Source organism: Saccoglossus kowalevskii, chromosome 5 (assembly GCF_978046115.1).
Source record: "Saccoglossus kowalevskii chromosome 5, keSacKowa6.1, whole genome shotgun sequence".
Classification (NCBI taxonomy): domain Eukaryota; kingdom Metazoa; phylum Hemichordata; class Enteropneusta; family Harrimaniidae; genus Saccoglossus; species Saccoglossus kowalevskii.
The window spans coordinates 4591888-4619016 of record NC_140645.1 but is presented as its reverse complement, the minus strand read 5'-3'; the positions used below and the strand labels follow the sequence as shown (position 1 = coordinate 4619016).

General features: G+C 44.0%; 1 non-coding gene and 108 pseudogenes across 1 annotated transcript; all 109 read left to right on the top strand.

Annotated features, from left to right (window-relative positions):
* The first annotated feature begins 7 nt into the window (after positions 1-7).
* On the top strand, positions 8-127 carry LOC146745326 (5S ribosomal RNA; annotated as a pseudogene).
* A 96-nt stretch (positions 128-223) lies between these two features.
* On the top strand, positions 224-343 carry LOC146745325 (5S ribosomal RNA; annotated as a pseudogene).
* Positions 344-439: 96 nt separating this feature from the next.
* Positions 440-559, top strand: LOC146745324 (5S ribosomal RNA; annotated as a pseudogene).
* A 96-nt stretch (positions 560-655) lies between these two features.
* Positions 656-775, top strand: LOC146745323 (5S ribosomal RNA; annotated as a pseudogene).
* Positions 776-871: 96 nt separating this feature from the next.
* Positions 872-991, top strand: LOC146745322 (5S ribosomal RNA; annotated as a pseudogene).
* Positions 992-1087: 96 nt separating this feature from the next.
* Positions 1088-1207, top strand: LOC146745321 (5S ribosomal RNA; annotated as a pseudogene).
* A 96-nt stretch (positions 1208-1303) lies between these two features.
* LOC146745320 (5S ribosomal RNA) lies at positions 1304-1423 on the top strand (annotated as a pseudogene).
* A 96-nt stretch (positions 1424-1519) lies between these two features.
* LOC146745319 (5S ribosomal RNA) lies at positions 1520-1639 on the top strand (annotated as a pseudogene).
* A 312-nt stretch (positions 1640-1951) lies between these two features.
* LOC146745318 (5S ribosomal RNA) lies at positions 1952-2071 on the top strand (annotated as a pseudogene).
* A 299-nt stretch (positions 2072-2370) lies between these two features.
* Positions 2371-2490, top strand: LOC146745317 (5S ribosomal RNA; annotated as a pseudogene).
* Positions 2491-2586: 96 nt separating this feature from the next.
* LOC146745316 (5S ribosomal RNA) lies at positions 2587-2706 on the top strand (annotated as a pseudogene).
* A 96-nt stretch (positions 2707-2802) lies between these two features.
* Positions 2803-2922, top strand: LOC146745315 (5S ribosomal RNA; annotated as a pseudogene).
* A 96-nt stretch (positions 2923-3018) lies between these two features.
* On the top strand, positions 3019-3138 carry LOC146745314 (5S ribosomal RNA; annotated as a pseudogene).
* Positions 3139-3234: 96 nt separating this feature from the next.
* On the top strand, positions 3235-3354 carry LOC146745313 (5S ribosomal RNA; annotated as a pseudogene).
* Positions 3355-3450: 96 nt separating this feature from the next.
* LOC146745312 (5S ribosomal RNA) lies at positions 3451-3570 on the top strand (annotated as a pseudogene).
* Positions 3571-3666: 96 nt separating this feature from the next.
* Positions 3667-3786, top strand: LOC146745311 (5S ribosomal RNA; annotated as a pseudogene).
* A 96-nt stretch (positions 3787-3882) lies between these two features.
* LOC146745310 (5S ribosomal RNA) lies at positions 3883-4002 on the top strand (annotated as a pseudogene).
* A 96-nt stretch (positions 4003-4098) lies between these two features.
* Positions 4099-4218, top strand: LOC146745309 (5S ribosomal RNA; annotated as a pseudogene).
* A 96-nt stretch (positions 4219-4314) lies between these two features.
* Positions 4315-4434, top strand: LOC146745308 (5S ribosomal RNA; annotated as a pseudogene).
* Positions 4435-4530: 96 nt separating this feature from the next.
* LOC146745307 (5S ribosomal RNA) lies at positions 4531-4650 on the top strand (annotated as a pseudogene).
* Positions 4651-4744: 94 nt separating this feature from the next.
* Positions 4745-4864, top strand: LOC146745306 (5S ribosomal RNA; annotated as a pseudogene).
* A 97-nt stretch (positions 4865-4961) lies between these two features.
* Positions 4962-5081, top strand: LOC146745305 (5S ribosomal RNA; annotated as a pseudogene).
* Positions 5082-5177: 96 nt separating this feature from the next.
* On the top strand, positions 5178-5297 carry LOC146745304 (5S ribosomal RNA; annotated as a pseudogene).
* Positions 5298-5393: 96 nt separating this feature from the next.
* Positions 5394-5513, top strand: LOC146745303 (5S ribosomal RNA; annotated as a pseudogene).
* A 96-nt stretch (positions 5514-5609) lies between these two features.
* On the top strand, positions 5610-5729 carry LOC146745302 (5S ribosomal RNA; annotated as a pseudogene).
* A 96-nt stretch (positions 5730-5825) lies between these two features.
* Positions 5826-5945, top strand: LOC146745301 (5S ribosomal RNA; annotated as a pseudogene).
* Positions 5946-6041: 96 nt separating this feature from the next.
* Positions 6042-6161, top strand: LOC146745300 (5S ribosomal RNA; annotated as a pseudogene).
* Positions 6162-6257: 96 nt separating this feature from the next.
* On the top strand, positions 6258-6377 carry LOC146745299 (5S ribosomal RNA; annotated as a pseudogene).
* A 96-nt stretch (positions 6378-6473) lies between these two features.
* Positions 6474-6593, top strand: LOC146745298 (5S ribosomal RNA; annotated as a pseudogene).
* A 96-nt stretch (positions 6594-6689) lies between these two features.
* Positions 6690-6809, top strand: LOC146745297 (5S ribosomal RNA; annotated as a pseudogene).
* Positions 6810-6905: 96 nt separating this feature from the next.
* Positions 6906-7025, top strand: LOC146745296 (5S ribosomal RNA; annotated as a pseudogene).
* A 96-nt stretch (positions 7026-7121) lies between these two features.
* On the top strand, positions 7122-7241 carry LOC146745295 (5S ribosomal RNA; annotated as a pseudogene).
* A 312-nt stretch (positions 7242-7553) lies between these two features.
* LOC146745294 (5S ribosomal RNA) lies at positions 7554-7673 on the top strand (annotated as a pseudogene).
* A 95-nt stretch (positions 7674-7768) lies between these two features.
* On the top strand, positions 7769-7888 carry LOC146745293 (5S ribosomal RNA; annotated as a pseudogene).
* Positions 7889-7984: 96 nt separating this feature from the next.
* On the top strand, positions 7985-8104 carry LOC146745292 (5S ribosomal RNA; annotated as a pseudogene).
* Positions 8105-8200: 96 nt separating this feature from the next.
* On the top strand, positions 8201-8320 carry LOC146745291 (5S ribosomal RNA; annotated as a pseudogene).
* A 96-nt stretch (positions 8321-8416) lies between these two features.
* Positions 8417-8536, top strand: LOC146745290 (5S ribosomal RNA; annotated as a pseudogene).
* A 96-nt stretch (positions 8537-8632) lies between these two features.
* LOC146745289 (5S ribosomal RNA) lies at positions 8633-8752 on the top strand (annotated as a pseudogene).
* Positions 8753-8848: 96 nt separating this feature from the next.
* LOC146745288 (5S ribosomal RNA) lies at positions 8849-8968 on the top strand (annotated as a pseudogene).
* Positions 8969-9064: 96 nt separating this feature from the next.
* LOC146745287 (5S ribosomal RNA) lies at positions 9065-9184 on the top strand (annotated as a pseudogene).
* Positions 9185-9280: 96 nt separating this feature from the next.
* On the top strand, positions 9281-9400 carry LOC146745286 (5S ribosomal RNA; annotated as a pseudogene).
* Positions 9401-9496: 96 nt separating this feature from the next.
* Positions 9497-9616, top strand: LOC146745285 (5S ribosomal RNA; annotated as a pseudogene).
* Positions 9617-9712: 96 nt separating this feature from the next.
* Positions 9713-9832, top strand: LOC146745284 (5S ribosomal RNA; annotated as a pseudogene).
* Positions 9833-10144: 312 nt separating this feature from the next.
* On the top strand, positions 10145-10264 carry LOC146745283 (5S ribosomal RNA; annotated as a pseudogene).
* Positions 10265-10359: 95 nt separating this feature from the next.
* LOC146745282 (5S ribosomal RNA) lies at positions 10360-10479 on the top strand (annotated as a pseudogene).
* A 96-nt stretch (positions 10480-10575) lies between these two features.
* On the top strand, positions 10576-10695 carry LOC146745281 (5S ribosomal RNA; annotated as a pseudogene).
* A 96-nt stretch (positions 10696-10791) lies between these two features.
* LOC146745280 (5S ribosomal RNA) lies at positions 10792-10911 on the top strand (annotated as a pseudogene).
* Positions 10912-11222: 311 nt separating this feature from the next.
* Positions 11223-11342, top strand: LOC146745279 (5S ribosomal RNA; annotated as a pseudogene).
* A 526-nt stretch (positions 11343-11868) lies between these two features.
* LOC146745278 (5S ribosomal RNA) lies at positions 11869-11988 on the top strand (annotated as a pseudogene).
* Positions 11989-12084: 96 nt separating this feature from the next.
* LOC146745277 (5S ribosomal RNA) lies at positions 12085-12204 on the top strand (annotated as a pseudogene).
* A 96-nt stretch (positions 12205-12300) lies between these two features.
* On the top strand, positions 12301-12420 carry LOC146745276 (5S ribosomal RNA; annotated as a pseudogene).
* Positions 12421-12732: 312 nt separating this feature from the next.
* LOC146745275 (5S ribosomal RNA) lies at positions 12733-12852 on the top strand (annotated as a pseudogene).
* A 96-nt stretch (positions 12853-12948) lies between these two features.
* On the top strand, positions 12949-13067 carry LOC146745274 (5S ribosomal RNA; annotated as a pseudogene).
* A 96-nt stretch (positions 13068-13163) lies between these two features.
* LOC146745273 (5S ribosomal RNA) lies at positions 13164-13283 on the top strand (annotated as a pseudogene).
* Positions 13284-13379: 96 nt separating this feature from the next.
* On the top strand, positions 13380-13499 carry LOC146745272 (5S ribosomal RNA; annotated as a pseudogene).
* Positions 13500-13595: 96 nt separating this feature from the next.
* On the top strand, positions 13596-13715 carry LOC146745271 (5S ribosomal RNA; annotated as a pseudogene).
* A 94-nt stretch (positions 13716-13809) lies between these two features.
* LOC146745270 (5S ribosomal RNA) lies at positions 13810-13929 on the top strand (annotated as a pseudogene).
* Positions 13930-14025: 96 nt separating this feature from the next.
* Positions 14026-14145, top strand: LOC146745269 (5S ribosomal RNA; annotated as a pseudogene).
* A 96-nt stretch (positions 14146-14241) lies between these two features.
* LOC146745268 (5S ribosomal RNA) lies at positions 14242-14361 on the top strand (annotated as a pseudogene).
* A 96-nt stretch (positions 14362-14457) lies between these two features.
* LOC146745267 (5S ribosomal RNA) lies at positions 14458-14577 on the top strand (annotated as a pseudogene).
* Positions 14578-14673: 96 nt separating this feature from the next.
* Positions 14674-14793, top strand: LOC146745266 (5S ribosomal RNA; annotated as a pseudogene).
* A 312-nt stretch (positions 14794-15105) lies between these two features.
* Positions 15106-15225, top strand: LOC146745265 (5S ribosomal RNA; annotated as a pseudogene).
* A 96-nt stretch (positions 15226-15321) lies between these two features.
* On the top strand, positions 15322-15441 carry LOC146745264 (5S ribosomal RNA; annotated as a pseudogene).
* A 96-nt stretch (positions 15442-15537) lies between these two features.
* On the top strand, positions 15538-15657 carry LOC146745263 (5S ribosomal RNA; annotated as a pseudogene).
* A 96-nt stretch (positions 15658-15753) lies between these two features.
* LOC146745262 (5S ribosomal RNA) lies at positions 15754-15873 on the top strand (annotated as a pseudogene).
* Positions 15874-15969: 96 nt separating this feature from the next.
* On the top strand, positions 15970-16089 carry LOC146745261 (5S ribosomal RNA; annotated as a pseudogene).
* Positions 16090-16185: 96 nt separating this feature from the next.
* Positions 16186-16305, top strand: LOC146745260 (5S ribosomal RNA; annotated as a pseudogene).
* A 96-nt stretch (positions 16306-16401) lies between these two features.
* On the top strand, positions 16402-16521 carry LOC146745259 (5S ribosomal RNA; annotated as a pseudogene).
* A 95-nt stretch (positions 16522-16616) lies between these two features.
* LOC146745258 (5S ribosomal RNA) lies at positions 16617-16736 on the top strand (annotated as a pseudogene).
* A 96-nt stretch (positions 16737-16832) lies between these two features.
* Positions 16833-16952, top strand: LOC146745257 (5S ribosomal RNA; annotated as a pseudogene).
* A 96-nt stretch (positions 16953-17048) lies between these two features.
* LOC146745256 (5S ribosomal RNA) lies at positions 17049-17168 on the top strand (annotated as a pseudogene).
* Positions 17169-17265: 97 nt separating this feature from the next.
* On the top strand, positions 17266-17385 carry LOC146745255 (5S ribosomal RNA; annotated as a pseudogene).
* Positions 17386-17481: 96 nt separating this feature from the next.
* LOC146745254 (5S ribosomal RNA) lies at positions 17482-17601 on the top strand (annotated as a pseudogene).
* A 95-nt stretch (positions 17602-17696) lies between these two features.
* On the top strand, positions 17697-17816 carry LOC146745253 (5S ribosomal RNA; annotated as a pseudogene).
* A 96-nt stretch (positions 17817-17912) lies between these two features.
* Positions 17913-18032, top strand: LOC146745252 (5S ribosomal RNA; annotated as a pseudogene).
* A 95-nt stretch (positions 18033-18127) lies between these two features.
* On the top strand, positions 18128-18247 carry LOC146745251 (5S ribosomal RNA; annotated as a pseudogene).
* A 96-nt stretch (positions 18248-18343) lies between these two features.
* On the top strand, positions 18344-18463 carry LOC146745250 (5S ribosomal RNA; annotated as a pseudogene).
* Positions 18464-18559: 96 nt separating this feature from the next.
* On the top strand, positions 18560-18679 carry LOC146745249 (5S ribosomal RNA; annotated as a pseudogene).
* A 96-nt stretch (positions 18680-18775) lies between these two features.
* On the top strand, positions 18776-18895 carry LOC146745248 (5S ribosomal RNA; annotated as a pseudogene).
* Positions 18896-18991: 96 nt separating this feature from the next.
* On the top strand, positions 18992-19111 carry LOC146745247 (5S ribosomal RNA; annotated as a pseudogene).
* Positions 19112-19423: 312 nt separating this feature from the next.
* On the top strand, positions 19424-19543 carry LOC146745246 (5S ribosomal RNA; annotated as a pseudogene).
* A 311-nt stretch (positions 19544-19854) lies between these two features.
* Positions 19855-19974, top strand: LOC146745245 (5S ribosomal RNA; annotated as a pseudogene).
* A 96-nt stretch (positions 19975-20070) lies between these two features.
* LOC146745244 (5S ribosomal RNA) lies at positions 20071-20190 on the top strand (annotated as a pseudogene).
* Positions 20191-20287: 97 nt separating this feature from the next.
* Positions 20288-20407, top strand: LOC146745243 (5S ribosomal RNA; annotated as a pseudogene).
* A 96-nt stretch (positions 20408-20503) lies between these two features.
* Positions 20504-20623, top strand: LOC146745242 (5S ribosomal RNA; annotated as a pseudogene).
* Positions 20624-20719: 96 nt separating this feature from the next.
* LOC146745241 (5S ribosomal RNA) lies at positions 20720-20839 on the top strand (annotated as a pseudogene).
* A 96-nt stretch (positions 20840-20935) lies between these two features.
* Positions 20936-21055, top strand: LOC146745240 (5S ribosomal RNA; annotated as a pseudogene).
* Positions 21056-21151: 96 nt separating this feature from the next.
* LOC146745239 (5S ribosomal RNA) lies at positions 21152-21271 on the top strand (annotated as a pseudogene).
* A 96-nt stretch (positions 21272-21367) lies between these two features.
* On the top strand, positions 21368-21487 carry LOC146745238 (5S ribosomal RNA; annotated as a pseudogene).
* A 95-nt stretch (positions 21488-21582) lies between these two features.
* Positions 21583-21702, top strand: LOC146745237 (5S ribosomal RNA; annotated as a pseudogene).
* A 96-nt stretch (positions 21703-21798) lies between these two features.
* Positions 21799-21918, top strand: LOC146745236 (5S ribosomal RNA; annotated as a pseudogene).
* Positions 21919-22013: 95 nt separating this feature from the next.
* LOC146745235 (5S ribosomal RNA) lies at positions 22014-22133 on the top strand (annotated as a pseudogene).
* A 96-nt stretch (positions 22134-22229) lies between these two features.
* Positions 22230-22349, top strand: LOC146745234 (5S ribosomal RNA). Its single transcript, XR_014929659.1, has one exon. It is a non-coding gene; the product is annotated as a 5S ribosomal RNA (ribosomal RNA).
* A 96-nt stretch (positions 22350-22445) lies between these two features.
* On the top strand, positions 22446-22565 carry LOC146745233 (5S ribosomal RNA; annotated as a pseudogene).
* Positions 22566-22661: 96 nt separating this feature from the next.
* Positions 22662-22781, top strand: LOC146745232 (5S ribosomal RNA; annotated as a pseudogene).
* A 312-nt stretch (positions 22782-23093) lies between these two features.
* LOC146745231 (5S ribosomal RNA) lies at positions 23094-23213 on the top strand (annotated as a pseudogene).
* A 312-nt stretch (positions 23214-23525) lies between these two features.
* On the top strand, positions 23526-23645 carry LOC146745230 (5S ribosomal RNA; annotated as a pseudogene).
* A 96-nt stretch (positions 23646-23741) lies between these two features.
* Positions 23742-23861, top strand: LOC146745229 (5S ribosomal RNA; annotated as a pseudogene).
* A 311-nt stretch (positions 23862-24172) lies between these two features.
* Positions 24173-24292, top strand: LOC146745228 (5S ribosomal RNA; annotated as a pseudogene).
* A 96-nt stretch (positions 24293-24388) lies between these two features.
* Positions 24389-24508, top strand: LOC146745227 (5S ribosomal RNA; annotated as a pseudogene).
* Positions 24509-24605: 97 nt separating this feature from the next.
* LOC146745226 (5S ribosomal RNA) lies at positions 24606-24725 on the top strand (annotated as a pseudogene).
* Positions 24726-25036: 311 nt separating this feature from the next.
* Positions 25037-25156, top strand: LOC146745225 (5S ribosomal RNA; annotated as a pseudogene).
* A 312-nt stretch (positions 25157-25468) lies between these two features.
* On the top strand, positions 25469-25588 carry LOC146745224 (5S ribosomal RNA; annotated as a pseudogene).
* A 96-nt stretch (positions 25589-25684) lies between these two features.
* On the top strand, positions 25685-25804 carry LOC146745223 (5S ribosomal RNA; annotated as a pseudogene).
* A 96-nt stretch (positions 25805-25900) lies between these two features.
* LOC146745222 (5S ribosomal RNA) lies at positions 25901-26020 on the top strand (annotated as a pseudogene).
* Positions 26021-26332: 312 nt separating this feature from the next.
* Positions 26333-26452, top strand: LOC146745221 (5S ribosomal RNA; annotated as a pseudogene).
* A 96-nt stretch (positions 26453-26548) lies between these two features.
* On the top strand, positions 26549-26668 carry LOC146745220 (5S ribosomal RNA; annotated as a pseudogene).
* A 96-nt stretch (positions 26669-26764) lies between these two features.
* On the top strand, positions 26765-26884 carry LOC146745219 (5S ribosomal RNA; annotated as a pseudogene).
* Positions 26885-26980: 96 nt separating this feature from the next.
* Positions 26981-27100, top strand: LOC146745218 (5S ribosomal RNA; annotated as a pseudogene).
* The last annotated feature ends 29 nt before the right edge of the window (positions 27101-27129 follow it).

Sequence of the window (27129 nt, the reverse complement as noted above, 5' to 3'; positions counted from 1 at the left end):
CTATTCAGCCTACTGCCAAACCATTGCAGAATACACAAGTTCTCGTCCGATCACTGAAGTTAAGCTGCATCGAGTGTGGTTACTACTTGCATGGGAGACCGGATGGGAATACCACGTGCATTAGGCTCATCAACATTTTTATTCCACTGTACATACTAACATTTTCCCGGGATTTTTTGCCTAGCCGAAGTATTAAGTTACATCCAATTCCGACGAATATTCAGCCTACTGCCAAACCATTGCAGAATGCACCCGTTCTCGTCCGATCACTGAAGTTAAGCTGCATCGGGCGTGGTTAGTACTTGGATGTGAGACCGGCTGGGAATACCACGTGCAGTACGCTCTTCAACATTTTTATTCCACCGTACATACCAACTTTTTCCCGGGATTTGTTGCCTAGCCGATACATTAATTGAAATCCAATTCTGACAAATATTCAGCCTACTGCCAAACCATTGCAGAATACACCAGTTCTCGTCCGATCACTGAAGCTAAGCCGATGCGGGCGTGGTTAGTACTTGCACGGGAGACCGGCTGGGAATACCTCGTGCAGTAGGCTCATCAACATTTTTATTCCACATTACATGCTAACTTTTTCTCATGATTTTTTGCCTAGACGAAGCATTAAATGACATACAATTAGGACGAATATTCAGCCTACTGCCAAACCATTGCAGAATACACCAGTTCTCGTCCGATCACTGAAGTTAAGCTGCATCGGGTGTGGTTAGTACTTACATGGGAGACCGGCTGGGAATACTACGTGCATTAGGCTCATCAACATTTTTATTCCACCGTACATACTAACATTTTCCCGGGATTGTTTGCATAGCCGAAGCATTAAACGACATACAATTCGGACGAACATTCAGCCTACTGCCAAGCCATTGCAAAATACACCAGTTCTCGTCCGATCACTGAAGTTAAGCTGCATCGAGCGTGGTTACTACTTGCATGGGAGACCAGCTGGGAATACCACGTGCATTAGGCTCATCAACATTTTTATTCCACCGTACATACTAACTTTTTCCCGGGATTTTTTGTCTAGCCGAAGTATTAAGTTACATCCAATTCCAACGAATATTCAGCCTACTGCCAAACCATTGCAGAATACAACCGTTCTCGTCTGATCACTGAAGTTAAGCTGCATCGGGCGTGGTTAGTACTTGGATGTGAGACCGGCTGGGAATACCACCTGCAGTACGCTCATCAACATTTTTATTCCACCGTACATACCAACGTTTTTCCGGGATTTGTTGCCTAGCCGAAGTATTAAATTACATCCAATTCCGAAGAATATTCAGTCTACTGCCAAACCATTGCAAATTACACCAGTTCTCGTCCGATCACTGAAGTTAAGCTGCATCGGGCGTGGTTAGTACTTGCATGGGAGACCTGCTGGGAATACCACGTGCAGTAGGCTTATCAATATCTTTATTCCACCGTACATGCTATCTTTTTCCCGTGAATTTTTGCCTAGCTGAAGCATTAATTGAAATCCAATTCCGACAAATAATCAGCCTACTGCCAAACCATTGCAGAATACACCAGTTCTCGTCTGATCACTTAAGCTAAGCCGCATAGGGCGTGGTTAGTACTTGCACGGGAGACCGGCTGGGAATACCTCGTGCAGTAGGCTCATCAACATTTTTATTCCACATTACATGCTAACTTTTTCCCATGATTTTTTGCCTAGACGAAGCATTAAATGACATACAATTAGGACGAATATTCAGCCTACTGCCAAGCCATTGCAAAATACACCAGTTCTCGTCCCATCACTGAAGTTAAGCTGCATCGAGCGTGGTTAGTACTTGCATGGGAGACCGGCTGGGAATACCACGTGCATTAGGCTCATCAACATTTTTATTCCACCGTACATACTAACTTTTTCCCGGGATTGTTTGCCTAGCCGAAGTATTAAGTTACATCCAATTCCGACGAATATTCAGCCTACTGCCAAACCATTGCAGAATACACCCGTTCTCGTCCGATCACTGAAGTTAAGCTGCATCGGGCGTGGTTAGTACTTGGATGTGAGACCGGCTGGGAATACCACGTGCAGTACGCTCATCAACATTTTTATTCCACCGTACATACCAACTTTTTCCCGGGATTTGTTGCCTAGCCGAAGTATTAAATTACATCCAATTCCGACGAATATTCAGTCTACTGCCAAACCATTGCAAATTACACCAGTTCTCGTCCGATCACTGAAGCTACGCCACATCGGGCGTGGTTAGTACTTGCACGGGAGACCGGCAGGGAATACCTCGTGCAGTAGGCTCATCAACATTTTTATTCCACATTACATGCTAACTTTTTCCCATGATTTTTTGCCTAGACGAAGCATTAAATGACAAATATTCAGCCTACTGCCAAACCATTGCAGAATACACCAGTTCTCGTCCGATCACTGAAGCTAAGCCGATGCGGGCGTGGTTAGTACTTGCACGGGAGACCGGCTGGGAATACCTCGTGCAGTAGGCTCATCAACATTTTTATTCCACATTACATGCTAACTTTTTCCCATGATTTTTTGCCTAGACGAAGCATTAAATGACATACAATTAGGACGAATATTCAGCCTTCTGCCAAACCATTGCAGAATACACCAGTTCTCGTCCGATCACTGAAGTTAAGCTGCATCGGGTGTGGTTAGTACTTACATGGGAGACCGGCTGGGAATACTACGTGCATTAGGCTCATCAACATTTTTATTCCACCGTACATACTAACATTTTCCCGGGATTGTTTGCATAGCCGAAGCATTAAACGACATACAATTCGGACGAACATTCAGCCTACTGCCAAGCCATTGCAAAATACACCAGTTCTCGTCCGATCACTGAAGTTAAGCTGCATCGAGCGTGGTTACTACTTGCATGGGAGACCAGCTGGGAATACCACGTGCATTAGGCTCATCAACATTTTTATTCCACCGTACATACTAACTTTTTCCCGGGATTTTTTGTCTAGCCGAAGTATTAAGTTACATCCAATTCCGACGAATATTCAGCCTACTGCCAAACCATTGCAGAATACACCCGTTCTCGTCTGATCACTGAAGTTAAGCTGCATCGGGCGTGGTTAGTACTTGGATGTGAGACCGGCTGGGAATACCACGTGCAGTACGCTCATCAACATTTTTATTCCACCGTACATACCAACGTTTTTCCGGGATTTGTTGCCTAGCCGAAGTATTAAATTACATCCAATTCCGAAGAATATTCAGTCTACTGCCAAACCATTGCAAATTACACCAGTTCTCGTCCGATCACTGAAGTTAAGCTGCATCGGGCGTGGTTAGTACTTGCATGGGAGACCTGCTGGGAATACCACGTGCAGTAGGCTTATCAATATTTTTATTCCACCGTACATGCTATCTTTTTCCCGTGAATTTTTGCCTAGCTGAAGCATTAATTGAAATCCATTTCCGACAAATAATCAGCCTACTGCCAAACCATTGCAGAATACACCAGTTCTCGTCCGATCACTGAAGCTAAGCCGCATCGGGCGTGGTTAGTACTTGCACGGGAGACCGGCTGGGAATACCTCGTGCAGTAGGCTCATCAACATTTTTATTCCACATTACATGCTAACTTTTTCCCATGATTTTTTGCCTAGACGAAGCATTAAATGACATACAATTAGGATGAATATTCAGCCTACTGCCAAACCATTGCAGAATACACCAGTTCTCGTCCGATCACTGAAGTTAAGCTGCATCGGGCGTGGTTAGTACTTGGATGTCAGACAGGCTGGGAATACCACGTGCAGTACGCTCATCAACATTATAATTCCACCGTACATACCAACTTTTTCCCGGGATTTGTTGCCTAGCCGAAGTATTAAATTACATCCAATTCCGACGAATATTCAGTCTACTGCCAAACCATTGCAGAATACACCAGTTCTCGTCCGATCACTGAAGTTAATCTGCATCGGGCATGGTTAGTAATTGAATGGGATTCCGGCTGGGAATACCACGTGCAGTAGGCTTATCAATATTTTTATTCCACCGTACATACCAACTTTTTCCCGTGATTTTTTGCCTAGCCGAAGCATTAATTGAAATCCAATTCCGACAAATATTCAGCCTACTGCCAAACCATTGCAGAATACACCAGTTCTCGTCCGATCACTGAAGCTAAGCCGCATCGGGCGTGGTTAGTACTTGCACGAGAGACCGGCGGGGAATACCTCGTGCAGTAGGCTCATCAACATTTTTATTCCACATTACATGCCAACATTTTCCAATGATTTTTTGCCTTGACGAAGGATTAAATGACATACAATTCGGTAGAATATTCAGCCTACTGCCTAACCATTGCAGAATACACCAGTTCTCGTCCGATCACTGAAGTTAAGCTGCATCGGGCGTGGTTAGTACTTGCATGGGAGACCGGCTGGGAATACCACGTGCAGTAAGATGGTGAACATTTTTAGTCCACATTACATACTAACTTTTTCCCATGATTTTTTGCCTAGACGAAGCATTAAATGACATCCAATTGCGACGAATATTCAGCCTACTGCCAAACCAATGCAGAATACACCAGTTCTCGTCTGATCATTGAAGTTAATCTGCATAGGGCATGGTTAGTACTTGCATGGGAGACCGGCTGGGAATACCACGTGCAGTAGGCTTATCAACATTTTTATTCCACCGTACATACCATATTTCCCGGGATTTGTTGCCTAGCCGAAGTAGTAAATTACATCCAATTCCGACGAATATTCAGCCTACTGCCAAACCATTGCAGAATACACCAGTTCTCGTCCGATCGCTGAAGTTAAGCTGCATCGGGCGTGGTTAGTACTTGCGTGGGAGACCGGCTGGGAATACCACCTGCAGTAGGCTAATGAACATTTTTATTCCACCGTACATACTAACGTTTTTTCCATGATTTTTTGCATAGCCGAAGCATTAAATGACATCTAATTGCTAAGAATATTCAGCCTACTGCCAAACCATTGCAGAATACACCAGTTCTCGTCCGATCATTGAAGTTAAGCTGCATCGGGCGTGGTTAGTACTTGGATGTGAGACAGGCTGGGAATACCACGTGCAGTACGCTAATCAACATTTTTATTCCACCGTACATACTAACTTTTTCCCGGGATTTTTTGCCTAGCCGAAGTATTAAGTTACATCCAATTCCGACGAATATTCAGCCTACTGCCAAACCATTGCAGAATACACCCGTTCTCGTCCGATCACTGAAGTTAAGCTGCATCGGGCGTGGTTAGTAATTGCATGGGAGACCGGCTGGGAATACCACGTGCAGTAGGCTTATCAACATTTTTATTCCACCGTACATACCAACTTTTTCCCGGGATTTGTTGCCTAGCCGAAGTATTAAATTACATCCAATTTCGACGAATATTCAGCCTACTGCCAAACCATTGCAGAATACACCAGTTCTCGTCCGACCACTGAAGCAAAGCCGCATCGGGCGTGGTTAGTACTTGCACGGGAGACCGGCTGGGAATACCTCGTGCAGTAGGCTCATCAACATTTTTATTCCACATTACATGCTAACTTTTTCCCATGATTTTTTGCCTAGACGAAGCATTAAATGACATACAATTAGGATGAACATTCAGCCTACTGCCAAACCTTTGCAGAATACACCAGTTCTCGTCCGATCACTGAAGTTAAGCTGCATCGGGCGTGGTTAGTACTTGGATGTGAGACAGGCTGGGAATACCACGTGCAGTACGCTAATCAACATTTTTATTCCACCGTACATACTAACTTTTTCCCGGGATTTTTTGCCTAGCCGAAGTATTAAGTTACATCCAATTCCGACGAATATTCAGCCAACTGCCAAACCATTGCAGAATACACCCGTTCTCGTCCGATCACTGAAGTTAAGCTGCATCGGGCGTGGTTAGTACTTGGATGTGAGACCGGCTGGGAATACCACGTGCAGTACGCTCATCAACATTTTTATTCCACCGTACATGCTATCTTTTTCCCGTGATTTTTTGCCTAGCCGAAGCATTAATTGAAATCCAATTCTGACAAATATTCAGCCTACTGCCAAACCATTGCAGAATACACCAGTTCTCGTCCGATCACTGAAGCTAAGCCGTATCGGGCGTGGTTAGTACTTGCACGGGAGACCGGCTGGGAATACCTCGTGCAGTAGGCTCATCAACATTTTTATTCCACATTACATGCTAACTTTTTCCCATGATTTTTTGCCTAGACGAAGCATTAAATGACATACAATTAGGACGAATATTCAGCCTACTGCCAAACCATTGCAGAATACACCACTTCTCGTCCGATCACTGAAGTTAAGCTGCATCAGGTGTGGTTAGTACTTGCATGGGAGACCGGCTGGGAATACTACGTGCATTAGGCTCATCAACATTTTTATTCCACCGTACATACTAAATTTTTCCCGGGATTGTTTGCATAGCCGAAGCATTAAACGACATACAATTCGGACGAACATTCAGCCTACTGCCAAGCCATTGCAAAATACACCAGTTCTCGTCCGATCACTGAAGTTAAGCTGCATCGAGCGTTGTTAGTACTTGCATGGGAGACCGGCTGGGAATACCACGTGCATTAGGCTCATCATAATTTTTATTCCACCGTTCATACTAACTTTTTCCCGGGATTTTTTGCCTATCCGAAGTATTAAGTTACATCCAATTCCGACGAATATTCAGCCTACTGCCAAACCATTGCAAATTACACCAGTTCTCGTCCGATCACTGAAGTTAAGCTGCATCGGGCGTGGTTAGTACTTCCATGGGAGACCTGCTGGGAATACCACGTGCAGTAGGCTTATCAATATTTTTATTCCACCGTACATGCTATCTTTTTCCCGTGATTTTTTGCCTAGCCGAAGCATTAATTGAAATCCAATTCTGACAAATATTCAGCCTACTGCCAAACCATTGCAGAATACACCAGTTCTCGTCCGATCACTGAAGCGAAGCCGCATCGGGCGTGGTTAGTACTTGCACAGGAGACCGGCTGGGAATACCTCGTGCAGTAGTCTCATCAACATTTTTATTCCACATTACATGCTAACTTTTTCCCATGATTTTTTGCCTATACGAAGCATTAAATAACATACAATTAGGACGAATATTCAGCCTACTGCCAAACCATTGCAGAATACACCAGTTCTCGTCCGATCACTGAAGTTAAGCTGCATCGGGTGTGGTTAGTACTTGCATGGGAGACCGGCTGGGAATACTACGTGCATTCGGCTCATCAACATTTTTATTCCACCATACATACTAAATTTTTCCCGGGATTGTTTGCATAGCCAAAGCATTAAACGACATACAATTCGGATGAATATTCAGTCTACTGCCAAACCATTGCAAATTACACCAGTTCTCGTCCGATCACTGAAGCTAAGCCGCATCGGGCGTGGTTAGTACTTGCACTAGAGACCGGCGGGGAATACCTCGTGCAGTAGGCTCATCAACATTTTTATTCCACATTACATGCTAACTTTTTCCAATGATTTTTTGCCTAGACGAAGCATTAAATGACATACAATTCGGTCGAATATTCAGCCTACTGCATAACCATTGCAGAATACACCAGTTCTCGTCCGATCACTGAAGTTAAGCTGCATCTGGCGTGGTTAGTACTTGCATGGGAGACCGGCTGGGAATACCACGTGCATTAGGCTCATCAACATTTTTATACCACCATACGTACTAACTTTTCCCGGGATTTTTTGCCTAGCCGAAGCATTAAGTTACATCCAATTCCGACGAATATTCAGCCTACTGCCAAACCATTGCAGAATACACCCGTTCTCGTCCTATCACTGAAGTTAAGCTGCATCGGGCGTGGTTAGTAATTGCATGGGAGACCGGCTGGGAATACCACGTGCAGTAGGCTTATCAACATTTTTATTCCACCGTACATACCAACTTTTTCCCGGGATTTGTTGCCTAGCCGAAGTATTAAATTACATCCAATTTCGACGAATATTCAGCCTACTGCCAAACCATTGCAGAATACACCAGTTCTCGTCCGATCACTGAAGCAAAGCCGCATCGGGCATGGTTAGTACTTGCACGGGAGACCGGCTGGGAATACCTCGTGCAGTAGGCTCATCAACATTTTTATTCCACATTACATGCTAACTTTTTCCCATGATTTTTTGCCTAGACGAAGCATTAAATGACATACAATTAGGATGAACATTCAGCCTACTGCCAAACCTTTGCAGAATACACCAGTTCTCGTCCGATCACTGAAGTTAAGCTGCATCGGGCGTGGTTAGTACTTGGATGTGAGACAGGCTGGGAATACCACGTGCAGTACGCTAATCAACATTTTTATTCCACCGTACATACTAACTTTTTCCCGGGATTTTTTGCCTAGCCGAAGTATTAAGTTACATCCAATTCCGACGAATATTCAGCCAACTGCCAAACCATTGCAGAATACACCTGTTCTCGTCCGATCACTGAAGTTAAGCTGCATCGGGCGTGGTTAGTACTTGGATGTGAGACCGGCTGGGAATACCACGTGCAGTACGCTCATCAACATTTTTATTCCACCGTACATGCTATCTTTTTCCCGTGATTTTTTGCCTAGCCGAAGCATTAATTGAAATCCAATTCTGACAAATATTCAGCCTACTGCCAAACCATTGCAGAATACACCAGTTCTCGTCCGATCACTGAAGCTAAGCCGCATCGGGCGTGGTTAGTACTTGCACGGGAGACCGGCTGGGAATACCTCGTGCAGTAGGCTCATCAACATTTTTATTCCACATTACATGCTAACTTTTTCCCATGATTTTTTGCCTAGACGAAGCATTAAATGACATACAATTAGGACGAATATTCAGCCTACTGCCAAACCATTGCAGAATACACCACTTCTCGTCCGATCACTGAAGTTAAGCTGCATCGGGTGTGGTTAGTACTTGCATGGGAGACCGGCTGGGAATACTACGTGCATTAGGCTCATCAACATTTTTATTCCACCGTACATACTAAATTTTTCCCGGGATTGTTTGCATAGCCGAAGCATTAAACGACATACAATTCGGACGAACATTCAGCCTACTGCCAAGCCATTGCAAAATACACCAGTTCTCGTCCGATCACTGAAGTTAAGCTGCATCGAGCGTTGTTAGTACTTGCATGGGAGACCGGCTGGGAATACCACGTGCATTAGGCTCATCATAATTTTTATTCCACCGTTCATACTAACTTTTTCCCGGGATTTTTTGCCTATCCGAAGTATTAAGTTACATCCAATTCCGACGAATATTCAGCCCACTGCCAAACCATTGCAAATTACACCAGTTCTCGTCCGATCACTGAAGTTAAGCTGCATCGGGCGTGGTTAGTACTTCCATGGGAGACCTGCTGGGAATACCACGTGCAGTAGGCTTATCAATATTTTTATTCCACCGTACATGCTATCTTTTTCCCGTGATTTTTTGCCTAGCCGAAGCATTAATTGAAATCCAATTCTGACAAATATTCAGCCTACTGCCAAACCATTGCAGAATACACCAGTTCTCGTCCGATCACTGAAGCTAAGCCGCATCGGGCGTGGTTAGTACTTGCACAGGAGACCGGCTGGGAATACCTCGTGCAGTAGGCTCATCAACATTTTTATTCCACATTACATGCTAACTTTTTCCCATGATTTTTTGCCTAGACGAAGCATTAAATAACATACAATTAGGACGAATATTCAGCCTACTGCCAAACCATTGCAGAATACACCAGTTCTCGTCCGATCACTGAAGTTAAGCTGCATCGGGTGTGGTTAGTACTTGCATGGGAGACCGGCTGGGAATACTACGTGCATTCGGCTCATCAACATTTTTATTCCACCATACATACTAAATTTTTCCCGGGATTGTTTGCATAGCCAAAGCATTAAACGACATACAATTCGGATGAATATTCAGTCTACTGCCAAACCATTGCAAATTACACCAGTTCTCGTCCGATCACTGAAGCTAAGCCGCATCGGGCGTGGTTAGTACTTGCACTAGAGACCGGCGGGGAATACCTCGTGCAGTAGGCTCATCAACATTTTTATTCCACATTACATGCTAACTTTTTCCAATGATTTTTTGCCTAGACGAAGCATTAAATGACATACAATTCGGTCGAATATTCAGCCTACTGCATAACCATTGCAGAATACACCAGTTCTCGTCCGATCACTGAAGTTAAGCTGCATCTGGCGTGGTTAGTACTTGCATGGGAGACCAGCTGGGAATACCACGTGCATTAGGCTCATCAACATTTTTATACCACCATACGTACTAACTTTTCCCGGGATTTTTTGCCTAGCCGAAGCATTAAGTTACATCCAATTCCGACGAATATTCAGCCTACTGCCAAACCATTGCAGAATACACCCGTTCTCGTCCTATCACTGAAGTTAAGCTGCATCGGGCGTGGTTAGTACTTGCATTGGAGACCTGCTGGGAATACCACGTGCTGTAGGCTTATCAATATTTTTATTCCACCGTACATGCTATCTTTTTCCCGTGAATTTATGCCTAGCAAAAGCATTAATTGAAATCCAATTCCGACAAATAATCAGCCTACTGCCAAACCATTGCAGAATACACCAGTAATCGTCTGATCACTGAAGCTAAGCCGCATCGGGCGTGGTTAGTACTTGCACGGGAGACTGGCTGGGAATACCTCGTGCAGTAGGCTCATCAACATTTTTATTCCACATTACATGCTAACTTTTTCCCATGATTTTTTGCCTAGACAAAGCATTAAATGACATACAATTAGGATGAATATTCTGCCTACTGCCAAACCATTGCAGAATACACCAGTTCTCGTCCGATCACTGAAGTTAAGCTGCATCTGGCGTGGTTAGTACTTGCATGGGAGACCGGCTGGGAATACCACGTGCATTAGGCTCATCAACATTTTTATACCACCGTACGTACTAACTTTTCCTGGGATTTTTTGCCTAGCCGAAGTATTAAATTACATCCAATTCCGACGAATATTCAGCCTACTGCCAAACCATTGTAGAATACACCCGTTCTCGTCCAATCACTGAAGTTAAGCTGCATCGGGCGTGGTTAGTGCTTGGATGTGAGACCGGCTGGGAATACCACGTGCAGTACGTTCATCAACATTTTTATTCCACATTACTTACTAACTTTTTCCCGAGATTTTTTGCTTAGCCGAAGCATTAAATGACATCCAATTCCGATGAATATTCAGCCTACTGCCAAACCATTTTAGAATACACCAGTTCTCGTCCGATCAATGAAGTTAAGCTGCATCGGGCGTGGCTAGTACTAGCATGAGAGACCTGCTGGGAATACCACGTGCAGTAGGCTTATCAACATTTTTATTCCACCGTACATACTAATTTTTCCCATGATTTTTTGCCTAGCAGAAGCATTAAATGACATACAATTCGGACGAATATTCAGCCTACTGCCAAACCATTGCAGAATACACCAGTTCTCGTCCGATCACTGAAGTTAAGCTGCATCCGGTGTGGTTAGTACTTGCATGGAGACCGGCTGGGAAAACTACGTGCATTAGGGTCATCAACATTTTTATTCCACCGTACATACTAACATTTTTCCGGGATTGTTTGCATAGCCGAAGCATTAAACGACATACAATTCGGACGAACATTCAGCCTACTGCCAAGCCATTGCAAAATACACCAGTTCTTGTCCGATCACTGAAGTTAAGCTGCATCGAGCGTGGTTACTACTTGCATGGGAGACCGGCTGGGAATACCACGTGCATTAGGCTCATCAACATTTTTATTCCACCGTACATACAAAATTTTTCCCGGGATTTTTTGCCTAGCCGAAGTATTAAGTTACATCCAATTCCGACGAATATTCAGCCTACTGCCATAACATTGCAGAATACACCCGTTCTCGTCCGATCACTGAAGTTAAGCTGCATCGGTCGTGGTTAGTACTTGGATGTGAGACCGGCTGGGAATACCACGTGCAGTAGGCTTATCAATATTTTTATTCCACCGTACATGCTATCTTTTTCCCGTGATTTTTTGCCTAGCTAAAGCAGTAATTGAAATCCAATTCCGACAAGTAATCAGCCTACTGCCAAACCATTGCAGAATACACCAGTTCTCGTCCGATCACTGAAGCTAAGCCGCATCGGGCGTGGTTAGTACTTGCACGGGGGACCGGCTGGGAATACCTCGTGCAGTAGGCTCATCAACATTTTTATTCCACATTACATGCTAACTTTTTCCAATGATTTTTGGCCTAGACGAAGCATTAAATGACATACAATTAGGATGAATATTCAGCCTACTGCCAAACCATTGCAGAATACACCAGTTCTCGTCCGATCACTGAAGTTAAGCTGCATCGGGTGTGGTTAGTACTTGGATGTGAGACAGGCTGGGAATACCACGTGCAGTACGCTCATCAACATTTTAATTCCACCGTACATACCAACTTTTTCCCGGGATTTGTTGCCTAGCCGAAGTATTAAATTACATCCAATTCCGACGAATATTCAGTCTACTGCCAAACCATTGCAGAGTACACCAGTTCTCGTCCGATCACTGATGTTAAGCTGCATCGGGCGTGGTTAGTACTTGCACGGGAGACCTGCTGGGATTAAAAAGTGCAGTAGGCTTATCAACATTTTTATTCAACCATACATACCACTTTTTTCCCTTGATTTTTTGCCTAGCCGAATCATTAATTGAAATCCAATTCCGACAAATATTCAGCCTACTGCCAAACCATTGCAGAATACACCAGTTCTCGTCCTATCACTGAAGCTAAGCCGCATCGGGCGTGGTTAGTACTTGCACGGGAGACCGGCTGGGAATACCTCGTGCAGTAGGCTCATCAACATTTTTATTCCACATTACATGCTAACTTTTTCCCATGATTTATTGCCTAGACGAAGCATTAAATGACATACAATTAGGACGAATATTCAGCCTACTGCCAAACCATTGCAGAATACACCAGTTCTCGTCCGATCACTGAAGTTAAGCTGCATCGGGCGTGGTTAGTACATGCATGGAGACCGGCTGGGAATACCACGTGCATTAGGCTCATCAACATTTTAATTCCACCGTACGTACCAACTTTTTCCCATGATGTTTTGCCTAGGCGAAGCATTAAATGACATCTAATTGCGAAGAATATTCAGCCTACTGCCAAACCAATGCAAAATACACCAGTTCTCGTCCGATCACTGAAGTTAATCTGCATCGGGCATGGTTAGTAATTGAATGGGAGACCGGCTGGGAATACCACGTGCAGTAGGCTTATCAATATTTTTATTCCACCATACATACCAACTTTTTCCCGTGATTTTTTGCCTAGCCGAAGCATTAATTGAAATCCAATTCCGCCAAATATTCAGCCTACTGCCAAACCATTGCAGAATACACCAGTTCTCGTCCGATCACTGAAGCTAAGCCGCATCGGGCCTGGTTAGTACTTGCACGAGAGACCGGCGGGGAATACCTCGTGCAGTAGGCTCATCAACATTTTTAGTCCACATTACATACTAACTTTTTCCCATGATTTTTTGCCTAGACGAAGCATTAAATGACATCCAATTGCGACGAATATTCAGCCTACTGCCAAACCAATGCAGAATACACCAGTTCTCGTCTGATCATTGAAGTTAATCTGCTTAGGACATGGTTAGTACTTGCATGTGAGACCGGCTGGGAATACCACGTGCAGTAGGCTTATCAACATTTTTATTCCACCGTACATACCATATTTCCCGGGATTTGTTGCCTAGCCGAAGTAAAAAATTACATCCAATTCCGACGAATATTCAGCCTACTGCCAAACCATTGCAGAATACACCAGTTCTCGTCCGATCACTGAAGTTAAGCTGCATCGGGCGTGGTTAGTACTTGCGTGGGAGATCGGCTGGGAATACCATCTGCAGTAGGCTGATGAACATTTTTATTCCACTGTACATACTAACTTTTTTCCATGATTTTTTGCCTAGCCGAAGTATTAAATTACATCCAATTCCGACGAATATTCAGCCTACTGCCAAACCATTGCAGAATACACCAGTTCTCGTCCGATCGCTGAAGTTAAGCTGCATCGGGCGTGGTTAGTACTTGCGTGGGAGACCGGCTGGGAATACCACCTGCAGTAGGCTAATGAACATTTTTATTCCACCGTACATACTAACCTTTTTCCATGATTTTTTGCATAGCCGAAGCATTTAATGACATCTAATTGCTAAGAATATTCAGCCTACTGCCAAACCAATGCAGAATACACCAGTTCTCGTCCGATCACTGAAGTTAATCTGCATCGGGCATGCTTAGTAATTGCATGGGAGACCGGCTGGGAATACCACGTGCAGTAGGCTTATCAACATTTTTATTCCACCGTACATACCAACTTTTCCCCGGGATTTGTTGCCTAGCCGAAGTATTAAATTACATCCAATTTCGACGAATATTCAGCCTACTGCCAAACCATTGCAGAATACACCAGTTCTCGTCCGATCACTGAAGCTAAGCCGCATCGGGCGTGGTTAGTACTTGCACGGGGGACCGGCTGGGAATACCTCGTGCAGTAGGCTCATCAACATTTTTATTCCACATTACATGCTAACTTTTTCCAATGATTTTTGGCCTAGACGAAGCATTAAATGACATACAATTAGGATGAATATTCAGCCTACTGCCAAACCATTGCAGAATACACCAGTTCTCGTCCGATCACTGAAGTTAAGCTGCATCGGGTGTGGTTAGTACTTGGATGTGAGACAGGCTGGGAATACCACGTGCAGTACGCTCATCAACATTTTAATTCCACCGTACATACCAACTTTTTCCCGGGATTTGTTGCCTAGCCGAAGTATTAAATTACATCCAATTCCGACGAATATTCAGTCTACTGCCAAACCATTGCAGAGTACACCAGTTCTCGTCCGATCACTGATGTTAAGCTGCATCGGGCGTGGTTAGTACTTGCACGGGAGACCTGCTGGGATTAAAAAGTGCAGTAGGCTTATCAACATTTTTATTCAACCATACATACCACTTTTTTCCCTTGATTTTTTGCCTAGCCGAATCATTAATTGAAATCCAATTCCGACAAATATTCAGCCTACTGCCAAACCATTGCAGAATACACCAGTTCTCGTCCTATCACTGAAGCTAAGCCGCATCGGGCGTGGTTAGTACTTGCACGGGAGACCGGCTGGGAATACCTCGTGCAGTAGGCTCATCAACATTTTTATTCCACATTACATGCTAACTTTTTCCCATGATTTATTGCCTAGACGAAGCATTAAATGACATACAATTAGGACGAATATTCAGCCTACTGCCAAACCATTGCAGAATACACCAGTTCTCGTCCGATCACTGAAGCAAAGCCGCATCGGGCGTGGTTAGTACTTGCACGGGAGACCGGCTGGGAATACCTCGTGCAGTAGGCTCATCAACATTTTTATTCCACATTACATGCTAACTTTTTCCCATGATTTTTTGCCTAGACAAAGCATTAAATGACATACAATTAGGACGAATATTCAGCCTACTGCCAAACCATTGCAGAATACATCAGTTCTCGTCAGATCACTGAAGTTAATCTGCATCGGGCATGGTTAGTAATTGCATGGGAGACCAGCTGGGAATACCACGTACATTAGGCTCATCAACATTTTTATTCCACCGTACATACTAGCTTTTTCCCGGGATTTTTTGCCTAGCCGAAGTATTAAGTTACATCCAATTCCGACTAATATTCAGCCTACTGCCAAACCAATGCAGAGTACATCAGTTCTCGTCCGATCACTGAAGTTAATCTGCATTCGGCATGGTTAGTACTTGCATGGGAGACCGGCTGGGAATACCACGTGCAGTAGGCTTATCAACATTTTTATTCCACCGTACATACCAACTTTTTCTCGGGATTTGTTGCCTAGCCGAAGTTTTAAATTACATCCAATTCCGACAGTTATTCAGCCTACTGCCAAACCATTGCAGAATACACCAGTTCTCGTCCGATCACTGAAGTTAAGCTGCATCGGGCGTGGTTAGTACTTGCACGGGAGACTAGCTGGGAAAACCACGTGCAGTAGGCTCATCAACATTTTTATTCCACATTACATACTAACTTTTCCCCATGATTTTTTGCCTAGACGAAGCATTAAATGACATACAATTCGGACGAATATTCAGCCTACTGCCAAACCATTGCAGAATACACCAGTTCCCATCCGATCACTGAAGTTAAGCTGCATCGGGCGTGGTTAGTACTTGCATGGGAGACTGGCTGGGAATACCACGTGCATTAGGCTCATCAACATTATTATTCCACCCTACACACTAACTTTTTTCCGGGATTTTTTGCCTAGCCGAAGTATTAAATTACATCCAATTCCAACAAATATTCAGCCTACTGCCAAACCATTGCAGAACACACCAGTTCTTGTCCGATCACTGAAGTTAAGCTGCATCGGGAGTGGTTAGTACTTGCATGGGAGACCGGCTGAGAATACCACGTGCAGTAGGTTCAGCAACATTTTTATTCCACATTACATACTAACTTTTCCCATGATTTTTTGCCTAGCCGTAGCATTTAATGACATCCAATTCCGACGAGTATTCAGCCTACTGCCAAACCATTGCAGAATACACCAGTTCTCGTCCGATCACTGAAGTTAAGCTGCATCGGGCGTGGTTAGTACTTGCATGGGAGACCGGCAGGGAATACCACGTGCAGTAGGCTCATCAACATTTTTATTCCACATTACATACTAACTTTTTTCCTGGATTTGTTGCCTAGCCGAAGTATTAAATTACATCCAATTCCGACTAATATTCAGCCTACTGCCAAACCAATGCAGAGTACATCAGTTCTCGTCTGATCACTGAAGTTAATCTGCATCGGGCATGGTTAGTACTTGCATGGGAGACCGGTTGGGAATACCACGTGCAGTAGGCTTATCAACATTTTTATTCCACCGTACATACCAACTTTTTCTCGGGATTTGTTGCCTAGCCGAAGTTTTAAATTACATCCAATTCCGACAGTTATTCAGCCTACTGCCAAACCATTGCAGAATACACCAGTTCTCGTCCGATCACTGAAGTTAAGCTGCATCGGGCGTGGTTAGTACTTGCACGGGAGACTAGCTGGGAAAACCACGTGCAGTAGGCTCATCAACATTTTTATTCCACATTACATACTAACTTTTCCCCCATGATTTTTTGCCTAGACGAAGCATTAAATGACATACAATTCGGACGAATATTCAGCCTACTGCCAAACCATTGCAGAATACACCAGTTCCCATCCGATCACTGAAGTTAAGCTGCATCGGGCGTGGTTAGTACTTGCATGGGAGACTGGCTGGGAATACCACGTGCATTAGGCTCATCAACATTATTATTCCACCCTACACACTAACTTTTTTCCGGGATTTTTTGCCTAGCCGAAGTATTAAATTACATCCAATTCCAACAAATATTCAGCCTACTGCCAAACCATTGCAGAACACACCAGTTCTTGTCCGATCACTGAAGTTAAGCTGCATCGGGAGTGGTTAGTACTTGCATGGGAGACCGGCTGAGAATACCACGTGCAGTAGGTTCAGCAACATTTTTATTCCACATTACATACTAACTTTTCCCATGATTTTTTGCCTAGCCGTAGCATTTAATGACATCCAATTCCGACGAGTATTCAGCCTACTGCCAAACCATTGCAGAATACACCAGTTCTCGTCCGATCACTGAAGTTAAGCTGCATCGGGCGTGGTTAGTACTTGCATGGGAGACCGGCAGGGAATACCACGTGCAGTAGGCTCATCAACATTTTTATTCCACATTACATACTAACTTTTTTCCTGGATTTGTTGCCTAGCCGAAGTATTAAATTACATCCAATTCCGACTAATATTCAGCCTACTGCCAAACCAATGCAGAGTACATCAGTTCTCGTCTGATCACTGAAGTTAATCTGCATCGGGCATGGTTAGTACTTGCATGGGAGACCGGCTGGGAATACCACGTGCAGTAGGCTTATCAACATTTTATTTCACAGTACATACAAACTTTTTTCCTGGATTTGTTGCCTAGCCGAAGTATTAAATTACATCCAATTCCGACTAATATTCAGCCTACTGCCAAACCAATGCAGAGTACATCAGTTCTCGTCCGATCACTGAAGTTAATCTGCATTCGGCATGGTTAGTACTTGCATGGGAGACCGGCTGGGAATACCACGTGCAGTAGGCTTATCAACATTTTTATTCCACCGTACATACCAACTTTTTCTCGGGATTTGTTGCCTAGCCGAAGTTTTAAATTACATCCAATTCCGACAGTTATTCAGCCTACTGCCAAACCATTGCAGAATACACCAGTTCTCGTCCGATCACTGAAGTTAAGCTGCATCGGGCGTGGTTAGTACTTGCATGGGAGACCGGCAGGGAATACCACGTGCAGTAGGCTGATGAACATTTTTATTCCATCGTACATACTAACATTTTTCCATGATTTTTTGCCTAGCCGAAGCATTAAATGACATACAATTTCGACGAATATTCAGCCTACTGCCAAACCAAAGCAGAGTACACCAGTTCTCGTCTGATTACTGAAGTTAATCTGCATCGGGCATGGTTAGTACTTGCATGGGAGACCGGCTGGGAATACCACGTGCAGTAGGCTTATCAACATTTTTATTTCACCGTACATACCAACTTTTTCCTGGGATTTGTTGCCTAGCCGAAGTATTAAATTACATCCAATTCCGACGAATATTCAGCCTACTGCCAAACCATTGCAGAGTACACCAGTTCTCGTCCGATCGCTGAAGTTAAGCTGCATCGGGCGTGGTTAGTACTTACATGGGAGACCTTCTGGGAATACCACGTGCAGTTTTCTCATCAACATTTTTATTCCATAGTACATACTAACTTTTTCCCGGGATTTTTTGCCTAGTCGAAGCATTAAACGACATCTAATTCTGACGAATATTCAGACTTCTGTCAAACCAGTGTAGAATACACCAGTTCTCGTCCGATCACTGAAGTTAATCTGCATCGGGCATGGTTAGTACTTGCATGGGAGACCGGCTGGGAATACCACGTGCAGTTGGCTTATCAACATTTTTATTTCACCGTATATACCAACTTTTTCCCGGGATTTGTTGCCTTGCCGAAGTATTAAATTACATCCAATTCCGACAAATATTCAGCCTACTGCCATACCATTGCAGAACACACAGTTCTCGTCCGATCCCTGAAGTTTAGCTGCACCGGGCGTGGTTAGTACATGCATGAGAGACCGGCTGCGAATACGACGTGCAGTAGGCTCATCAACATTTTTATTCCACATTACATACTAACTATTTCCTATGATTTTTTTGCCTAGCCGTAGCATTAAATGACATCCAATTCCGATGAATATTCTGCCTACTGCCAAACCATTGCAGAATACACCTGTTCTCGTCCGATCACTGACGTTAAGCTGCATCGGGCGTGGTTAGTACTTGCATGGGAGACTGGCTGGGAATACCACGTGCAGTAGGCTGATGAACATTTTTATTCCATCGTACATACTAACTTTTTCCATGATTTTTTGCCTAGCCGAAGCATTAAATGACATCCAATTGCGACGAAAATTCAGCCTACTGCCAAACCGATGCTGAATACACCAGCTCTCGTCCGATACCTGAAGTTAATTTGCATCGGGCATGCTTAGTACTTGCATGGGAGATCAGTTGGGAATACAACGTGCAGTAGGTTTATCAACATTTTTATTTCACCGTACATACCAACTTTTTCCCGGGATTTGTTGCCTAGCCGAAGTATTAAATTACATCCAATTCCGACAAATATTCAGCCTACTGCCAAACCATTGCAGAGTACACCAGTTCTCTTCCGATCGCTGAAGTTAAGCTGCATCGGGCGTGGTTAGTACTTGCATGGGAGACCGGCTGGGAATACCACGTGCAGTAGGCTTATCAACTTTTTTATTCCACCGTACATGCTAACTTTTCCCCGGGATTTTTTGCCTAGCCGAAACGTTAAACGACATCCAATTCTGACAAATATTCAGCCTACTGCCAAACCATTGCAGAACACACCAGTTCTCGTCCGATCACTGAAGTTAAGCTGCATCGGGCGTGGTTAGTACTTGCACGGGAGACTGGCTGGGAATACCACGTGCAGTAGGCTGATGAACATTTTTATTCCACATTACATACTAACTTTTTCCTATGATTTTTTTGCCTAGCCGTAGCATTAAATGACATCCAATTCCGACGAATATTCTGCCTACTGCCAAACCATTGCAGAATACACCTGTTCTCGTCCGATCACTGAAGTTAAGCTGCATCGGGCGTGGTTAGTACTTGCATGGGAGACTGGCTGGGAATACCACGTGCAGTAGGTTTATCAACATTTTTATTCCACCGTACATACCAACTTTTTCCCGGCATTTGTTGCCTAGCCGAAGTATTAAATTACATCCAATTCCGACGAGTATTCAGCCTACGGCCAAACCATTGCAGAATACACCAGTTCTCGTCCGATCACTGAAGTTAAGCTGCATCGGGAGTGGTTAGTACTTGCATGGGAGACCGGCTGGGAATACCACGTGCAGTAGGCTGATGAACATTTTTATTGCACCGTACATACTAACTTTTTTCCATGAATTTTTGCCTAGCCGAAGCATTAAATGACATCCAGTTGCGACGAATATTCAGCCTACTGCCAAACCAATGCAGAATACACCAGTTCTCGTCTGATCACTGAAGTTAAGCTGCATCGGGCGTGGTTAGTACTTGCGTGGGAGACCGGCTGGGAATACCACCTGCAGTAGGCTAATGAACATTTTTATTCCACCGTACATACTAACCTTTTTCCATGATTTTTTGCATAGCCGAAGCATTTAATGACATCTAATTGCTAAGAATATTCAGCCTACTGCCAAACCAATGCAGAATACACCAGTTCTCGTCCGATCACTGAAGTTAATCTGCATTCGGCATGGTTAGTACTTGCATGGGAGACCGGCAGGGAATACCACGTGCAGTAGGCTTATCAACATTTTTATTCCACCGTACATACCAACTTTTTCTCGGGATTTGTTGCCTAGCCGAAGTTTTAAATTACATCCAATTCCGACAGTTATTCAGCCTACTGCCAAACCATTGCAGAATACACCAGTTCTCGTCCGATCACTGAAGTTAAGCTGCATCGGGCGTGGTTAGTACTTGCATGGGAGACTGGCTGGGAATACCACGTGCATTAGGCTCATCAACATTATTATTCCACCCTACACACTAACTTTTTTCCGGGATTTTTTGCCTAGCCGAAGTATTAAATTACATCCAATTCCAACAAATATTCAGCCTACTGCCAAACCATTGCAGAACACACCAGTTCTTGTCCGATCACTGAAGTTAAGCTGCATCGGGAGTGGTTAGTACTTGCATGGGAGACCGGCTGGGTATACCACGTGCAGTAGGTTCAGCAACATTTTTATTCCACATTACATACTACCTTTTCCCATGATTTTTTGCCTAGCCGTAGCATTTAATGACATCCAATTCCGACGAGTATTCAGCCTACTGCCAAACCATTGCAGAATACACCAGTTCTCGTCCGATCACTGAAGTTAAGCTGCATCGGGCGTGGTTAGTACTTGCATGGGAGACCGGCAGGGAATACCACGTGCAGTAGGCTCATCAACATTTTTATTCCACATTACATACTAACTTTTTTCCTGGATTTGTTGCCTAGCCGAAGTATTAAATTACATCCAATTCCGACTAATATTCAGACTACTGCCAAACCAATGCAGAGTACATCAGTTCTCGTCCGATCACTGAAGTTAATCTGCATTGGGCATGGTTAGTACTTGCATGGGAGACCGGCTGGGAATACCACGTGCAGTAGGCTTATCAACATTTTATTTCACAGTACATACAAACTATTTTCCTGGATTTGTTGTCTAGCCGAAGTATTAAATTACATCCAATTCCGACTAATATTCAGCCTACTGCCAAACCAATGCAGAGTACATCAGTTCTCGTCCGATCACTGAAGTTAATCTGCATTCGGCATGGTTAGTACTTGCATGGGAGACCGGCTGGGAATACCACGTGCAGTAGGCTTATCAACATTTTTATTCCACCGTACATACCAACTTTTTCTCGGGATTTGTTGCCTAGCCGAAGTTTTAAATTACATCCAATTCCGACAGTTATTCAGCCTACTGCCAAACCATAGCAGAATACACCAGTTCTCGTCCGATCACTGAAGTTAAGCTGCATCGGGCGTGGTTAGTACTTGGATGGGAGACCGGCAGGGAATACCACGTGCAGTAGGCTGATGAACATTTTTATTCCATCGTACATACTAAAATTTTTCCATGATTTTTTGCCTAGCCGAAGCATTAAATGACATCCAATTTCGACGAATATTCAGCCTACTGCCAAACCAAAGCAGAGTACACCAGTTCAGGTCCGATTACTGAAGTTAATCTGCATCGGGCATGGTTAGTACTTGCATGGGAGACCGGCTGGGAATACCACGTGCAGTAGGCTTATCAACAATTTTATTTCACCGTACATACCAACTTTTTCCCGGGATTTGTTGCTTAGCCATAGTATTAAATTACATCCAATTCCGACGAATATTCAGCCTACTGCCAAACCATTGCAGAGTACACCAGTTCTCGTCCGATCGCTGAAGTTAAGCTGCATCGGGCGTGGTTAGTACTTACATGGGAGACCTGCAGGGAATACCACGTGCAGTTTTCTCATCAACACTTTTATTCCATAGTACATACTAACTTTTCCCCGGGATTTTTTGCCTAGTCGAAGCATTAAACGACATCTAATTCTGACGAATATTCAGACTTCTGTCAAACCAGTGTAGAATACACCAGTTCTCGTCCGATCACTGAAGTTAATCTGCATCGCGCATGGTTAGTACTTGCATGGGAGACCGGCTGGGAATACCACGTGCATTAGGCTTATCAACATTTTTATTTCACCGTACATACCAACTTTTTCCCGGGATTTGTTGCCTAGCCGAAGCATTAAATGACATACAATTCGGACGAATATTCAGCCTACTGCCAAACCATTGCAGAATACACCAGTTCTCGTCCGATCACTAAAGTTAAGATGCATCTGGCGTGGTTAGTACTTGCATGGGAGACCGGCTGGGAATACCACGTGCATTAGGCTCAACAACATTTTTATACCACCGTACGTACTAACTTTTCCCGGGATTTTTTGCCTAGCCGAAGTATTAAATTACATCCTATTCCGACAAATATTCAGCCTACTGCCAAACCATTGCAGAATACACCCGTTCTCGTCCAATCACTGAAGTTAAGCTGCATTGGGCGTGGTTAGTAACTTGGATGTGAGACCGGCTGGGAATACCATGTGCAGTACGCTCATCAACATTTTTATTCCACATTACTTACTAACATTTTCCCGAGATTTTTTGCTTAGCCGAAGCATTAAATGACATCCAATTCCGATGAATATTCAGCCTACTGCCAAAACATTTCAGAATACACCAGTTCTCGTCCGATCAATGAAGTTAAGCTGCATCGGGCGTGGCTAGTACTAGCATGAGAGACCTGCTGGGAATACCACGTGCAGTAGGCTTATCAACATTTTTATTCCACCGTACATACTAACTTTTTCCCATGATTTTTTGCCTAGCAGAAGCATTTAATGACATCCAATTCCGACGAATATTCAGCCTACTGCCAAACCATTGCAGAATACACAAGTTCTCGTCCGATCACTGAAGTTAAGCTGCATCCGGCGTGGTTAGTACTTGCATGGGAGACCGGCTGGGAATACTACGTGCATTAGGCTCATCAACATTTTTATTCCACCGTACATACTAACATTTTCCCGGGATTGTTTGCATAGCCGAAGCATTAAACGACATACAATTCGGACGAACATTCAGCCTACTGCCAAGCCATTGCAAAATACACCAGTTCTCGTCCGATCACTGAAGTTAAGCTGCATCGAGCGTGGTTATTACTTGCATGGGAGACCGGCTGGGAATACCACGTGCATTAGTCTCATCAACATTTTTATTCCACCGTACAGACTAAATTTTTCCCGGGATTTTTTGCCTAGCCGAAGTATTAAGTTACATCCAATTCCGACAATATTCAGCCTACTGCTAAACCATTGCAGAATACACCCGTTCTCGTCCGATCACTGAAGTTAAGCTGCATCGGGCGTGGTTAGTACTTGGATGTGAGACCGGCTGGGAATACCACGTGCAGTACGCTCATCAACATTTTTATTCCACCGTACATACCAACTTTTTCCCGGGATTTGTTGCCTAGCAGAAGTATTAAATTACATCCAATTCTGACAAATGTTCAGCCTACTGCCAAACCATTGCAGAATACACCAGTTCTCGTCCGATCACTGAAGCTAAGCCGCATCGGGCGTGGTTAGTACTTGCATGGGAGACTGGCTGGGAATACCACGTGCAGTAGGCTCATCAACATTTTTATTCCACATTACATGCTAACTTTTTCCTACGATTTTTTTGCCTAGCCGTAGCATTAAATGACATACAATTAGGACGAATATTCAGCCTACTGCCAAACTATTGCAGAATACACCAGTTCTCGTCCGATCACTGAAGTTAAGCTGCATCGGGCATGGTTAGTACTTGCATGGGAGACCGGCTGGGAATACCACGTGCAGTAGGCTGATGAACATTTTTATTCCATCGTACATACTAACATTTTCCATGATTTTTTGCCTAGCCGAAGCATTAAATGACATCCAATTGCGACGAAAATTCAGCCTACTGCCAAACCGATGCTGAATACACCAGCTCTCGTCCGATACCTGAAGTTAATTTGCATTGGGCATGCTTAGTACTTGCATGGGAGATCAGTTGGGAATACAACGTGCAGTAGGTTTATCAACATTTTTATTCCACCGTACATACCAACTTTTTCCCGGCATTTGTTGCCTAGCCGAAGTATTAAATTACATCCAATTCCGACGAGTATTCAGCCTACGGCCAAACCATTGCAGAATACACCAGTTCTCGTCCGATCACTGAAGTTAAGCTGCATCGGGCGTGGTTAGTACTTGCATGGGAGACCGGCTGGGAATACCACGTGCAGTAGGCTGATGAACATTTTTATTCCATCGTACATACCAACTTTTTTCCATGAATTTTTGCCTAGCCGAAGCATTAAATGACATCCAATTGCGACGAATATTCAGCCTACTGCCAAACCGATGCTGAATACACCAGCTCTCGTCTGATACCTGAAGTTAATTTGCATTGGGCATGCTTAGTACTTGCATGGGAGATCAGTTGGGAATACAACGTGCAGTAGGTTTATCAACATTTTTATTCCACCGTACATACCAACTTTTTCCCGGCATTTGTTGCCTAGCCGAAGTATTAAATTACATCCAATTCCGACGAGTATTCAGCCTACGGCCAAACAATTGCAGAATACACCAGTTCTCGTCCGATCACTGAAGTTAAGCTGCATCGGGCGTGGTTAGTACTTGCATGGGAGACCGGCTGGGAATACCACGTGCAGTAGGCTGATGAACATTTTTATTCCATCGTACATACCAACTTTTTTCCATGAATTTTTGCCTAGCCGAAGCATTAAATGACATCCAATTGCGACGAATATTCAGCCTACTGCCAAACCAATGCAGAATACACCAGTTCTCGTCTGATCACTGAAGTTAAGCCGCATCGGGCGTGGTTAGTACTTGCACAGGAGACCAGCTGGGAATACCACGTGCAGTAGGCTCATCAACATTTTTATTCCACATTACATACTAACTTTTTCCCATGATTTTTTGCCTAGACGAAGCATTAAATGACATACAATTCGGACGAATATTCAGCCTACTGCCAAACCATTGCAGAATACACCAGTTCTCGTCCGATCACTGAAGTTAAGCTGCATCGGGCGTGGTTAGTACTTGGATGGGAGACCGGCAGGGAATACCACGTGTAGTAGGCTGATGAACATTTTTATTCCATCGTACATACTAAAATTTTTCCATGATTTTTTGCCTAGCCGAAGCATTAAATGACATCCAATTTCGACGAATATTCAGCCTACTGCCAAACCAAAGCAGAGTACACCAGTTCAGGTCCGATTACTGAAGTTAATCTGCATCGGGCATGCTTAGTACTTGCATGGGAGATCAGTTGGGAATACAACGTGCAGTAGGTTTATCAACATTTTTATTCCACCGTACATACCAACTTTTTCCCGGCATTTGTTGCCTAGCCGAAGTATTAAATTACATCCAATTCCGACGAGTATTCAGCCTACGGCCAAACCATTGCAGATTAAACCAGTTCTTGTCCGATCACTGAAGTTAAGCTGCATCGGGCGTGGTTAGTACTTGCATGGGAGACCGGCTGGGAATACCACGTGCAGTAGGCTGATGAACATTTTTATTCCACCGTACATACTAACTTTTTTCCATGAATTTTTGCCTAGCCGAAGCATTAAATGACATCCAATTGCGACGAATATTCAGCCTACTGCCAAACCAATGCAGAATACACCAGTTCTCGTCCGATCACTGAAGTTAATCTGCATCGGGCATGGTTAGTACTTGCATGGGAGACCGGCTGGGAATACCACGTGCAGTTGGCTTATCAACATTTTTATTTCACCGTACATACCAACTTTTTCCCGGGATTTGTTGCCTAGCCGAATTATTAAATTACATCCAATTCCGACAAATATTCAGCCTACTGCCAAACCATTGCAGAGTACACCAGTTCTCGTCTGGTCGCTGAAGTTAAGCTGCATCGGGCGTGGTTAGTACTTGCATGGGAGACCGGCTGGGAATACCACGTGCAGTAGGCTTATCAACATTTTTATTCCACCGTACATGCTAACTTTTCCCCGGGATTTTTTGCCTAGCCGAAACGTTAAACGACATCCAATTCTGACAAATATTCAGCCTACTGCCAAACCATTGCAGAACACACCAGTTCTCGTCCGATCACTGAAGTTAAGCTGCATCGGGCGTGGTTAGTACTTGCATGGGAGACTGGCTGGGAATACCACGTGCAGTAGGCTGATGAAGATTTTTATTCCACATTACATAC